This window comes from Triticum aestivum, chromosome 7A, assembly GCF_018294505.1.
Source record: "Triticum aestivum cultivar Chinese Spring chromosome 7A, IWGSC CS RefSeq v2.1, whole genome shotgun sequence".
NCBI lineage: Eukaryota > Viridiplantae > Streptophyta > Magnoliopsida > Poales > Poaceae > Triticum > Triticum aestivum.
The window spans coordinates 23,754,356-23,767,243 of NC_057812.1; the positions used below are offsets into that span (position 1 = coordinate 23,754,356).

General features: G+C 44.2%; 1 long non-coding RNA gene across 2 annotated transcripts; it reads right to left on the reverse strand.

The window, feature by feature from the left end:
* Positions 1-18: 18 nt before the first annotated feature.
* On the reverse strand, positions 19-3,064 carry LOC123153249 (uncharacterized). 2 transcript variants are annotated; one of them, XR_006476417.1, is made up of 4 exons: positions 2,443-3,064; positions 1,245-1,357; positions 756-982; positions 19-94 (listed from the first exon to the last, which is right to left on the reverse strand). It is a non-coding gene; the product is annotated as an uncharacterized lncRNA (long non-coding RNA). The 2 variants fall into 2 exon arrangements; XR_006476416.1 differs by lacking the exon at positions 19-94 and having other exon boundaries at positions 698-982.
* Positions 3,065-12,888: the final 9,824 nt, after the last annotated feature.

Genomic DNA, 12,888 nt, shown 5'->3' on the forward strand with positions numbered 1-12,888 from the left:
CTGCATCCCCAGTGAAAAGGCCAGAACAATTTTTAGAGTAAACACAGTAAAAAAATCCTTTTTTACTGAGATCTCAAGCATGTTTTGGTTGTTCCTGCAACAACAACAGAAAATTCAGTACACTACACAAGAGCAGGAAGTAAGGGGTCAAACTTGCTACTGGAAACAACAGGAAAATATATGCAAAGAAAACACTAAGCTGGCCCATCTTGGCGGCGGCTACTGAATATATAGTATGTTTAGCTTTAAAACCTTGTATGCGCTTGATTTGGCAGCTAATTTATATCAGGTCAAGTAGACAAGAAAACAATTATCCTAGTAGTATTATCGCAAAAGAAATGATTAATCTACGGCTGCCTACCTCCGTGAAATTGCTCTCCTTCTGCGCACTGTTACAACAACATTTTCTTCCAAGATGGCCACACTACTGAATGAGAGTAAGTAAATTTTCTATATAAGCACCTACATATTCCCTCCATTCCTAAATATAAGTCCTTGTAGAGATTCCAATATGAACTGCATACGGAGCAAAATGAGTGCATCTATATTCTAAAATATGTCTATATACATCTGTATGTAGTCCCTGGGAAATCTCTAAAAAGACTTATATTTAGAAATGGAGGGAATATAACTTTGCCTAATGAATGAGCACAGTAGCAAACTCAATGACTCATTTTTTGTTCTTCCTAATTGAACCTTCTTAATGATAAAATTCCAGACCACATAAAATTGAGTCTAGGTTGGATCAGACTCACCGGAGCGCAGAGCTCGGCCGGCCGCCGAGAATGACAAAGATAGGCCTGGGATGGAAGGTGCAGGAGGTCGAACCTCCGCCCTGCCCCTCCTGCCCTATGTACTGCATTTGGGCAATAAAAGGAGCACGGAACTGCCCTGCTGCAAAAATTAAACAGATCCACCAGACTTGGCCCCAGCAGTCCTTAACAAAAAAGTTGTAGTCTCCTTGTACACCAAACCACTTTTCCTAAAAACAGCAAGAATAAGAAATCAGCAATTCCGCAACCAAATATGGATACTCAACTTCAGTAAATCAGTTCAGTTGTTAACGGGTAGTGTAAACTACGGAAATATTGGCCTTGGACTAAATCCACTTTAGTGAGAAAAGTTCATTTATTCTTGGCTAAAGCAAAAATGGCTTAGTACATGACACCAGTTCTAATATCCTTGTAACTCCTTTCCGTAGATGTAACAAACAGTTATTCAAAATGAATCGGATAACTGCTTACCTATCTTGTGCCAAGCCGGGTGGCTGCGGTACAGTGATCATTCACTTACGTTCTGAATTTAACACTCCAGGGCAACCAGGACCCAGCAGCAAACACAACAGATCTGCAGCCTCCTGCAAGAACAACAAATCCATGCATCGAATCTGTCTTAACACCAAATCTCATCTCATGCATTGAATCAATCAGTAGTTTTACAGGGCTGCAAATTAACTGAACAGATATACGGTGTATTCATCACCAGCTAAATCCTGAAGATACAGAGACATTCGGGCATAAATTAATGAATGAGGCAGTAGAATACTAAATCGAAACAACAGACACAAATGGAGGAGATCGGCATCTGTATTCAATAAATGAGATAAAGTTCAGATTCTTGATAGCCTATAACTATTCTTGCTTGTAATATTAATATTACAGAAAATAGAACTAAAAATTCAGATACGCATAACTGGCAATAGATCTTCATAGCATACTTGTACTTCCTAAGGATTTTAGTTGGTGCTATTCGATCACCCACAAAAATCAGGCCTCCTTGTGAGCTCATGATAGAAAGTAGTAATTCTACCAAGTACAAACAAGTGCACAGATTGAACTTTAGTAAACCAGTTCACTTCTTAAAATATACGGATAACACAAACGAAATAATGGTATTGGACTGTATCTACTTGAGTCAGTGAAGTTCATTGGTGCTTGGCTAAAGCAACCTATTTCATCTCTATTCATTGGTGCTTGGCTAAAGCAACCTGTGCTTCTGCGCAAGCAGTAAGCTGTGACATGGAAGGCACATAGGACATAGCCACAGCTTAGTACAAGCACAACAAATTGAATACTACTCAAATGGCAACATACTGCGTTTTTAATGCACCAAATGTCATCCCTCATGAACAGATTTAAGAATCAATCAGCAGTTCAGGACTGCAAATTAACTGAACAGATATGCGTTGTACTACTATTCATCATCAGCTAAATCCTGACGATACAGAGACATCCGAGTACAAACTTAATGAATGAAGCAGTAGAATACAATATGGGAAGACATCACAAATCATAGAAAGGATGATCTTCCCAAATGAAAGCAGATCAACAAGGACAACTTTCTGTAGACCGGCAGAACATTAGCTTCTCACTTCCCTATGTAAAATTAAACTCAAACTACATCGACACCGAAATCAAGTTGTATTTAATTGACAGTTGTTACCTCAACAAAAGCATTGGTAGCAAGTAGCAACACTATCAACATGATCCTTTCAAACATATGTACGAACACATCGTGATTGCCAAAGAAGAACTTCCCACATTATTTGTACTCAACAGCTGATTCATTGGTGCCAAATGGTCTATCTCTGGACGAGGATAACAGGATTTTCTTTTCTCCCTAAACAGGAACCTACAGAGGAAATTAGTGAAGATATAGGAGAGCTGCATCTGTATTCAGTAATTCAGATGAACCAGTAGAGTGGAATCCAGCAAGATCCTTTCACATGTAAACTTGGACATGCAGTGGAAAAATCATGCAGCAAGTACCCATCAAGAAATAGTCATCATTATATTCTCACAGTATCCTATCTAATTCCAAGATAGATGGTGCTAAAAAGGGAAAAATCAACTCCACACAGTAGAGCATATATGCTTTGAGTAAACATGTGAACAATCCAAATTTAAAATGAATCTCTTGATTACATAACATATTATCTTATATCTGCGAAAACGAAACTGGAGAGATTAGTACAAATATGCAATAAAACAAACTTACTTGCCAAATTTCTTAAAGATATTTCTGCAGCCTGATGCCGTACTTCTTTCCTTGTACTACCAACACCTTCACCCAACCTAATTAAATGAAGCAAGCTCAAGAACACTAAAGGAGACAATAACAAAATTTTGCAGACCAATCCGCTTAGAGGACAGGAGTTAGCGGGGAAGGGAGGGGAGGTGGGGAGGGGCGCACCAGATCGGACGTCTTGATGAGGCCCTCCAGGCGGGTGTTGTTCATGATGTTGAGGCAGTGGAAGGAGATGCGGTCGGCGAGGTGGGGCGGGGGTGGGTCGACGAGGTGGTCGACAGCGAGGACAGAGTGCGGGGTCTCGGACATGAGCTTCTCGCAGAGGTAGGAGGAGATGAACTCGTCGGCCCAGATCACGCAGATGGTGAGCAGTGCTACGAGCACGCCGTCCAGATCCAGCCTGCCGCCGTTGGCAGGCGTCGGCGTCGGTGGCGACATGGCCCGACGGTCGCGTGAGCCGATCCAGGTCGAAGGATAGTATTTTTCTGGAGAGGGGAGGAGAGGTTGCGTGCTCAGGAAAGAAAGGCGTGTGCGGCTCGAGGTTCATCTCCCCTTTTCTTTCTTTTGAACGAAGGAAGGACGAGGCCCAAAGGCAAAACTCCCCTCGTTTCATTTCATTTGCTAGAAACAGAAGGTCGGCCCCAGTCCAACTCGTTCTCCAATTGGCCAACACACACAATGCATCTTTGTCGATGTGGCATAGGCGAGCGCCCGCACCTTACGCGACTCTTATTGTGTTTAATTCCAAAGGTAAGGGTGTGGCGGTTGGGTTCCAGCCTGGCAATATTCTTTGAGGAACAATATGGTGCGGAAGCCTCCTCCTCCGGATTTGTGGCGAGTTGTGGCTCTTTGAGCGTGGCCGTTGTGGCCAGGAACTCTATTCTCTTCTTGGATTGTTTTTCTCTCGAGTGTGGAACAAGCGGTGCTTCGTGCATGACTGGTCGGGCTTTACGTCGGTATCACCCTACACAATCCTATTAGTCTGGAAAATGATTGGTCTTCTTTGTCTTCTTCCTTGCAAATGAAATGCTTAGCAGATCTTTTCTCGTTGTTCTGAAGAGAAGCATTGAGTATCACTGATGGTTTCCAACGTTTTACTCTGTTAAAGATTAATCCGCAAGCGAATGCGACGGTGCATGAGATTTCAAATTTGGATTGAATAATAGGTCTGATGGTGGAACGAGAACCTTATCCCTGCATTGCCATGTGTGCAACGGGGAGTATAACCAAGCCAATGCCGTGGCGACTCCCCTCCTCTTCCTCCTCTTCCCTCGTTGCAGCCAGAGGGCAAGGCCGGGCGAAGCCTGGTCGTTGCTGGTGGCAGCAGGGGTATCTTCGTGGCTTCGAGTTGTATGGGGTGCTTTAGCGGTACATTACCACCATTGTATCCTGAATCATGCCTTGTCTGTCTCTGTGTGTGTATGTGTGGTGCTGTTGTATTGTGTGTGTTGGGTTTATTGTGGTCGGTGATTTGTCTATAAAGCAGGGCGAGATTAATCAGTCTGATGGTGTTCTTTTTTTCTTTTTCTTTTTTGAGGGGCAGTCTGATGGTGTTCTTGTAAGTAGTGCTTTGCCCTGTGTGGCGTTTTAGAGAATGATTGTAAGAACATTTTATTTAATCAAGAAAGTTAAATTCCTGTGGTTTGTAATTCTGCAACAGATCCAAACACCTTAGATGCCGTCCATTTCAGATCGTACGCTCAAGGGTAATCCCCACGTCCCGATCAAAACTGCCGCATTGACTCCCACATATCACGCCATGCGATGGGAGCGGCAGCAATTTGCATGCATGCGTGTGATGTGAGCTGATTTTTAAATATGCACGCATATAACAACAAAACTGATGATGTCATCAAAGATTTTTTTTAAATTCAAACTTCAAAATGTTTTGTAGCGCAAATCCTCGGTCCGATTAAAAATTGTTTTCACGTAAAAAATTCGTCACGACGAGAGTTTCAAAACTAAATTCCATGTTGATAGGTTTTAACGGAAAAAAAATCGGATCAGAAGTTATCAGACCACGCTAAGTAAGTTATCATATATGTGGTACATAAGCTACCATCATATTTATATAGAAATTATCACCCAGCGGGGAATGTTGAAAACATATCCCGGTAACATCTGTGTGTAATAACAGAGTAATATACGCCCAAGGGAGCCACGTGAAGGGAGCTGCCGCCCGATGCGGTCGAGCCGATCCAATCTGAGCGTTCAAACACAGCTGCGCGTCCGAGCTCAGGCCTCCTCCGTGCCGCAAGCAGCTCGGGCCTCTGCACAGGTGTGCTCCTGTTTAGACATGAAGCGGTTGCACGAGTCAATTCGGCTCTGCACATTTGCTACGAGCCATGGCCATAGATCCAAGTGCTCTATTTCGGCTCAAGTTCAGTTTATCTGAGCTATGGCGAAAATTCAGTTGAGTTTATCTGAACTATGACAATTTCACTTATATACAATTGTTCGACTTATTTATCTTATATGTGTTCACCTCAAGTTCAGTTTATGCTAGATAAATACATTTCTATATTATGCAGATCACACCGTATCTTTGTTTGAGGGACTGCAATGGTAAATACAACGGTAATTTTTGGACCCGGGAATCTCCAACGTCTATCCTCTCCTGCACCAAACTTTTGAAGAATAGACAAGATGCATCATCTCACAACATGCTTACTATGTGTTATAGTTACCAACACGGTTATTATGTAGTTATCGGGCTAGATGTACTATAGTTACCAACGTGGTTACTATATAGTTATCGGCCTAGATGTATTATAGTTATCAACATGGTTATTATGTAATTATCAGGCTAGATGTACTATAGTTATCAACATGGTTATTTTTATAGTTATCAGGCTAGATGTACTATAGCTATCTACATTGTTATTTTTGTAGTTATCGAGCTAAATGTTGTACAATACACCCTCGATTGCTTCTGAGTGAATAACATGATAATTTACATGCCATAAACCTGATAAATTATGCATAAACAGTGTGATAACTTTGACCCGGGAGAAAAAGTTATCGAATCCATCCTCCAATAGATTTGGTATAAATAACATGGTAACATACGCAAAACAAAGCTGATAACTCACGTCTAAACACCAAGGTAACTTTGACCCGAATGGGGGGTTGTTTAAGAACATACACTTGATAAATACGTGTAAATAACATGATACTTTACACACTGTATTTGTGATAACTCACGCACAAACAACATGGTAACTTTGACCCTGGGGTGAGAGGAAAGGGAAGAAGTTGTTTTGAACACATACCCCCCCCCCCCTTCCTGATAACTTTCGTGTAAATAGTACGGTAATATGCGCACCGTAGACTCGTTAACTTATGTACAAACACCGTGATAACTTTGTAGGTCTGGTCATGATGAATTTTTTATCCGAAAATGCTTTTTTGATCGGAACGGCGATTTGAGCTATAAAATATTTTGAAGTTTTGAAATAAAGGAGAATCTAGGATGACATTATTTTTTCTCCTCTAAGAGCATCTCCAACAGGCGCCGGACGCGCCACGCGCAAAAACCAGATTTGCCGCGCGCGCATCGCCTGGTTTGGCGCGGCACGCAGCGCTGGCTCCAGCAGCCGCGCTAAAATGCAGCGCGCGCGCGCCGCTCCAGTAGCGCGCGCGCCGCTCCAGTAGCGCGCGCGACTCTCACACAAACAACATATGCATTCGAAAACAGAAGCAAAAAGATCAAAACAAACAAAAATAAATAGTTCAATTTCGTTTATTATAACTCAAACAAATAGTTTATCGTTCAATACAACAAATAGTGCAATTAAACACAACAAATAGTTTAACAATACAATAACGAACGTACAAATCATGATGCTCTTTGTCATCCATTCCATGCCCACCATTCCTCAATGAGATCCTTCTGAAGATCATTATGCGCTGCGGGACGTCGAATGGCATGATAGGAGGCAACAAAACGGGCCACCCTTTCAGTGTTGGGGAACGTAGCAATAATTCAAAATTTTCCTACGTGTCACCAAGATCAATCGAGGAGATACTAGCAACCAGAGAGAGGGAGTGCATCTTCATACCCTTGAAGATCGCTAAGCGGAAGTGTTCAAGAGAACGGGGTTGATGGAGTCGTACTCGTCGTGATCCAAATCACCGATGATCCTAGTGCCGAACGAACGGCACCTCCGCGTTCAACACACGTACGGAACGGAGAGACGTCTCCTCCTTCTTGATCCAGCAAGGGAAGAGGAGAAGTTGATGGAGATCCAGCAGCACGACGGTGTGGTGGTGGAAGTAGTGGGATCCCGGCAGGGCTTCGCCAAGCACAAGCGGGGAGGAAGAGGTGTCACGGGAGGGAGGGAGGCGCCAGGGCTTCAGGTGTGGCTGCCCTCCCTCCCCTCCACTATATATAGGGGCCTAGGGGGGCGCCGACCCCTTGTAGATCCCATCTAGGAAGGGGGGTGACAGCCCTAGGGGTGGCTTGGCCTCCAAGCCAAGTGGAGGCGCCCCCACCCCTTAGGGTTTCCAACCCTAGGCGCATGGGAGGCCCAAGGGGGCGCACCAGCCCACCAGGGGCTGGTTCCCACGCCCCTACAGCCCATGGGGCCCTCTGGGATAGGTGGCCCCACCCGGTGGACCCCCGGGACCCTTCTGGTGGTCCCGGTACAATACCGATGACTCCTGAAACTCTCCCGGTGGCCAAAACTGGACTTCCTATATATAAATCTTTACCTCCAGACCATTCCGGAACTCCTCGTGACGTCTGGCATCTCATCTGGGACTCCAAACAACTTTCGGTTAACCGCATACTAATATCTCTACAACTCTAGCGTCATTGAACCTTAAATGTGTAGACCCTACGGGTTCGGGAGACATGTAGACATGACCGAGACAATTCTCCGGCCAATAACCAACAGCGGGATCTGGATACCCATGTTGGCTCCCACATGCTCCATGATGATCTCATTGGATGAACCACGATGTTGAGGATTCAATTAATCCCGTACTCAATTCCCTTTGTCCATCGATACGATACTTGCCCGAGATTCGATCGTCGGTACCTCGTTCAATCTCGTTACCAGCAAGTATCTTTACTCGTTCCGTAACACATCATCCTGTGATCAACTCCTTGGTCACATTGTGCACATTATGATGATGTCCTACCGAGTGGGCCCAGAGATACCTCTCCATTACATGGAGTGACAAATCCCAGTCTAGATTCGTGCCAACCCAACAGACACTTTCGGAGATACCCGTAGTGCACCTTTATAGCCACCCAGTTACATTGTGACGTTTGGTACACCCAAAGCATTCCTACGGTATCCGGGAGTTGCACAATCTCATGGTCTAAGGAAATGATACTTGACATTAGAAAAGGTTTAGCATATGAACTACACGATCTTGTGCTAGGCTTAGGATTGGGTCTTGTCCATCACATCATTCTCCTAATGATGTGATCCCGTCATCAACGACATCCAATGTCCATGGTCAGGAAACCGTAACCATCTATTGATCAACGAGCTAGTCAACTAGAGGCTTACTAGGGACATGGTGTTGTCTATGTATCCACACATGTATCTGAGTTTCCTATCAATACAATTCTAGCATGGATAATAAACGATTATCATGAACAAGGAAATATAATAATAACTAATTTATTATTGCCTCTAGGGCATATTTCCAACAGTCTCCCACTTGCACTAGAGTCAATAATCAAGTTCACATCGCTATGTGATTAACACTCAAGGTCACATCCCCATGTGACTAACACCCAAGGAGTTTACTAGAGTCAATAATCTAGTTCACATTACCATGTGATTAACACTCAATGAGTTCTGGGTTTGATCATGTTATGCTTGTGAGAGATGTTATAGTCAACGGGTCTGAACCTTTCAGTTCCGTGTGTGCTTTACAAATCTCTATGTCATCTTGTAGATGCAGCTACCATGCTCTATTTGGAGCTATTCCAAATAACTGTTCTACTATACGAATCCGGTTTACTACTCAGAATGATCCAGATTAGTGTCAAAGATTGCATCGGCATAACCCTTTACGACGAACTCTTTTACCACCTCCATAATCGAGAAAATTCCTTAGTCCACTAGTTACTAAGGATAACCTTGACCGTTATTCTGTGATCCGTTCCTAGATCACACTTGTACCCCTTGACTGACTCATGGCTTGGCACACTTCAGCTACGGTACACAACATAGCATACTTTAGAGCCTACGTCTAAAGCATAGGGGACGACCTTCGTCCTTTCTCTCTATTCTGTCGTGGTCAGGTCTTGAGTTTTACTCAATACTCATACCTTATAATACAGCCAAGAACTCCTTCTTTGCCGATCTATTTTTGAACTCCTTCAAAATTTTGTCATGGTATGTGTTCGTTTGAAAGTACTATTAAGCGATTTTGATCTATCCTTATAGATCTTGATGCTCAATGTTCAAGTAGCTTAATCCAGGTTTTCCATTGAAAAACACTTTTCAAATAACCCAATGTGCTTTCCAGAAACTCTACATCATTTCTGATCAACAACATATACTCATCAGAAATTCTATAGTGCTCCCACTCACTTCTTTGGAAATACAAGTTTCTCATAAACTTTGTATAAACCCAAAATCTTTGATCATCTCATCAAAGCGTACATTCCAACTCCGAGATGCTTACTCCAGTCCTTAGAAGGGTTGCTGGAGCTTTGCATACTTGTTAGCATCTTTCAGGATTGACAAAACCTTCTGGATGTATCACATACAACCTTTCCTCAAGAAAAACGTCGAGGAAACAATATTTTGACATCCTATATACAAGATTTCATAAATAATGCAGTAACTGCTAACATAATTCCAACAGACTCTTAGCATTGTTACGAATGAGAAAGTCTCATCGTAGTCAACTCCTTGAACTTGCCGGGAAACATCTTAACGACAAGTCGAGCTTTCTTAATGGTGACACTTACCATCATTGTCTGTCTTCCTTTCAAAATCCATCTGCACCTAACAGCCTTACGACCATCAAGTAGTTCTTTCAAAGTCTATACTTTGTTTTATACATGGATCCTCTCTCGGATTTTATGGCCTCGAGCCATTCGTCAGAATCCGGGCCCACCATCGCTTCTCCATAGCTCGTAGGTTCATTGTTGTCTAGCAACATGACTTCCAAGACAGGATTACGTACCACTCTGAAGTAGTACACATCCTTGTCGACCTATGAGGTTTGGTAGTGACTTGATCCGAAGTTTCATGATCACTATCATAAGCTTCCACTTCAATTGGTGTAGGTGCCACAGGAACAACTTCCTGTGCCCTGCTACACACTTGTTGAAGTGATGGTTCAATAACCTCATCAAGTCTCCACCATCCTCCCACTCAATTCTTTCGAGAGAAACTTTTCCTCGAGAAAGGACCCGTTTCTAGAAACAATCACTTTTGCTTCCGGATCTGAAATAGGAGGTATACCCAACTATTTTGGGGTATTCTTGTTGGAAATATGCCCTAGAGGCAATAATAAAAGCATTATTATTATATTTCCTTGTTCATGATAATTGTCTTTATTCATGCTATAATTGTGTTATCCGGAAATCGTAATACATGTGTGAATAATAGACACCAACATGTCCCTAGTAAGCCTCTAGTTGACTAGCTCGTTGATCAACTGATAGTCACGGTTTCCTGACTATGGACATTGGATGTATTGATAACGGGATCACATCATTAGGAGAATGATGTGATGGACAAGACCCAATCCTAAACATAGCATAAGATCGTATAGTTCGTTTGCTAGAGTTTTCCAATGTCAAGTATCTTTTCCTTAGACCATGAGATCGTGTAACTCCCGGATACCGTAGGAGTGCTTTGGGTGTGCCAGACGTCACAACGTAACTGGGTGACTATAAAGGTATACTACGGGTATCTCCGAAAGTGTCTGTTGGGTTGACACGGATCAAGACTGCGATTTGTCACTCCGTGTGACGGAGAGGTATCACCGGGCCCACTCGGTAATGCATCATCATAATGAGCTCAAAGTGACCAAGTGTCTGGTCACGGGATCATGCATTACGGTACGAGTAAAGTGACTTGCCGGTAATGAGATTGAACGAGGTATGGGGATACCGATGATCGAATCTCGGGCAAGTAACATATCGATTGACAAAGGGAATTGCATACGGGGTTGCTTGAATCCTCGACATCGTGGTTCATCCGATGAGATCATCGTGGAGCATGTGGGATCCAACATGGGTATCCAGATCCCGCTGTTGGTTATTGACCGGAGAGTCGTCTCAGTCATGTCTGCATGTCTCCTGAACCCGTAGGGTCTACACACTTAAGGTTCGGTGACGCTAGGGTTGTAGGGATATGTATATGCAGTAACCCGAATGTTGTTCGGAGTCCCGGATGAGATCCCAGACGTCACGAGGAGTTCTAGAATGGTCCGGAGGTAAAGATTTATATATGGGAAGTCCTGTTTCGGCCATCGGGACAAGTTTCGGGGTCATCGGGTATTGTACCGGGACCATCGGAAGGGTCCCGGGGGTCCACCGGGTGGGGCCACCTGTCCCGGGGGGCCACATGGGCTGTAGGGGGTGCGCCTTGGCCTACATGGGCCAAGGGCACCAGCCCCAAGAGGCCCATGCGCCTAGGGTTTCAAGGGGAAGAGTCCTAGGAGGGGAAGGCACCTCCTAGGTGCCTTGGGGGGGAGGGAAACCTCCCTTGGCCGCCGCCCCCCCCCCTAGGAGATTGGATCTCCTAGGGCCGGCGCCCCCCTTTGGCCCTCCTATATATAGTGGGGGAGGGAGGGCTTTTCATACACGCCTTTGGTTGCCTCCTTCTCCCTCTCCAACACCTCATCCTCCTCCATAGCGCTTGGCGAAGCCCTGACGGAGTACTGCAGCTCCATCTCCACCACGCTGTCGTGCTGCTGCTGGAGCCATCTTCCTCAACCTCTCCTTCCCTCTTGCTGGATCAAGAAGAAGGAGACGTTGCGCTGACTGTACGTGTGTTGAACACGGAGGTGCCATCCGTTCGGCGCTAGGATCTTCGGTGATTTGGATCACGTCGTGTACGACTTCCTCATCCCCGTTCTTTGAACGCTTCCGCGCGTGATCTACAAAGGTATGTAGATGCAATCCAATCACTCGTTGCTAGATGAACTCATAGATGGATCTTGGTGAAACCGTAGGAAAATTTTTGTTTTCTGCAACGTTCCCCAACAGTGGCATCATGAGCTAGGTCTATGCGTAGTTCTTCTTGCGCGAGTAGAACACAAATTGTTGTGGGCGTAGATGTTGTCAACTTTCTTGCCGCTACTAGTCTTATCTTGCTTCAACGGTATTGTGGGATGAAGCGGCCCGGACCAACCTTACACGTATGCTTACGTGAGACCGGTTCCACCGACTAACATGCACTAGTTGCATAAGGTGGCTGGCGGGTGTCTGTCTCTCCTACTTTAGTTGGAGCGGATTCGATGAAAAGGGTCCTTATGAAGGGTAAATAGAAGTTGACAAATCACGTTGTGGCTTTCACGTAGGTAAGAAAACGTTCTTGCTAGAACCCTACTTCAGCCACGTAAAACTTGCAACTACAATTAGAGGACGTCTAACTTGTTTTTGCAGCAAGTGCTTTGTGATATGATATGGCCAAAGTTGTGATGAATGATGAATGATATATATGTGATGTATGAGTTGTTCATGCTATTGTAATAGGAATCACGACTTGCATGTCGATGAGTATGACAACCGGCAGGAGCCATAGGAGTTGTCTTTATTTTGTATGACCTGTGTGTCATTGAGAAACGCCATGTAAATTACTTTACTTTATTGCTAAACGCGTTAGCCATAGTAGTAGAAGTAATAGTTGGCGAGCAACTTCATGGAGACACGAT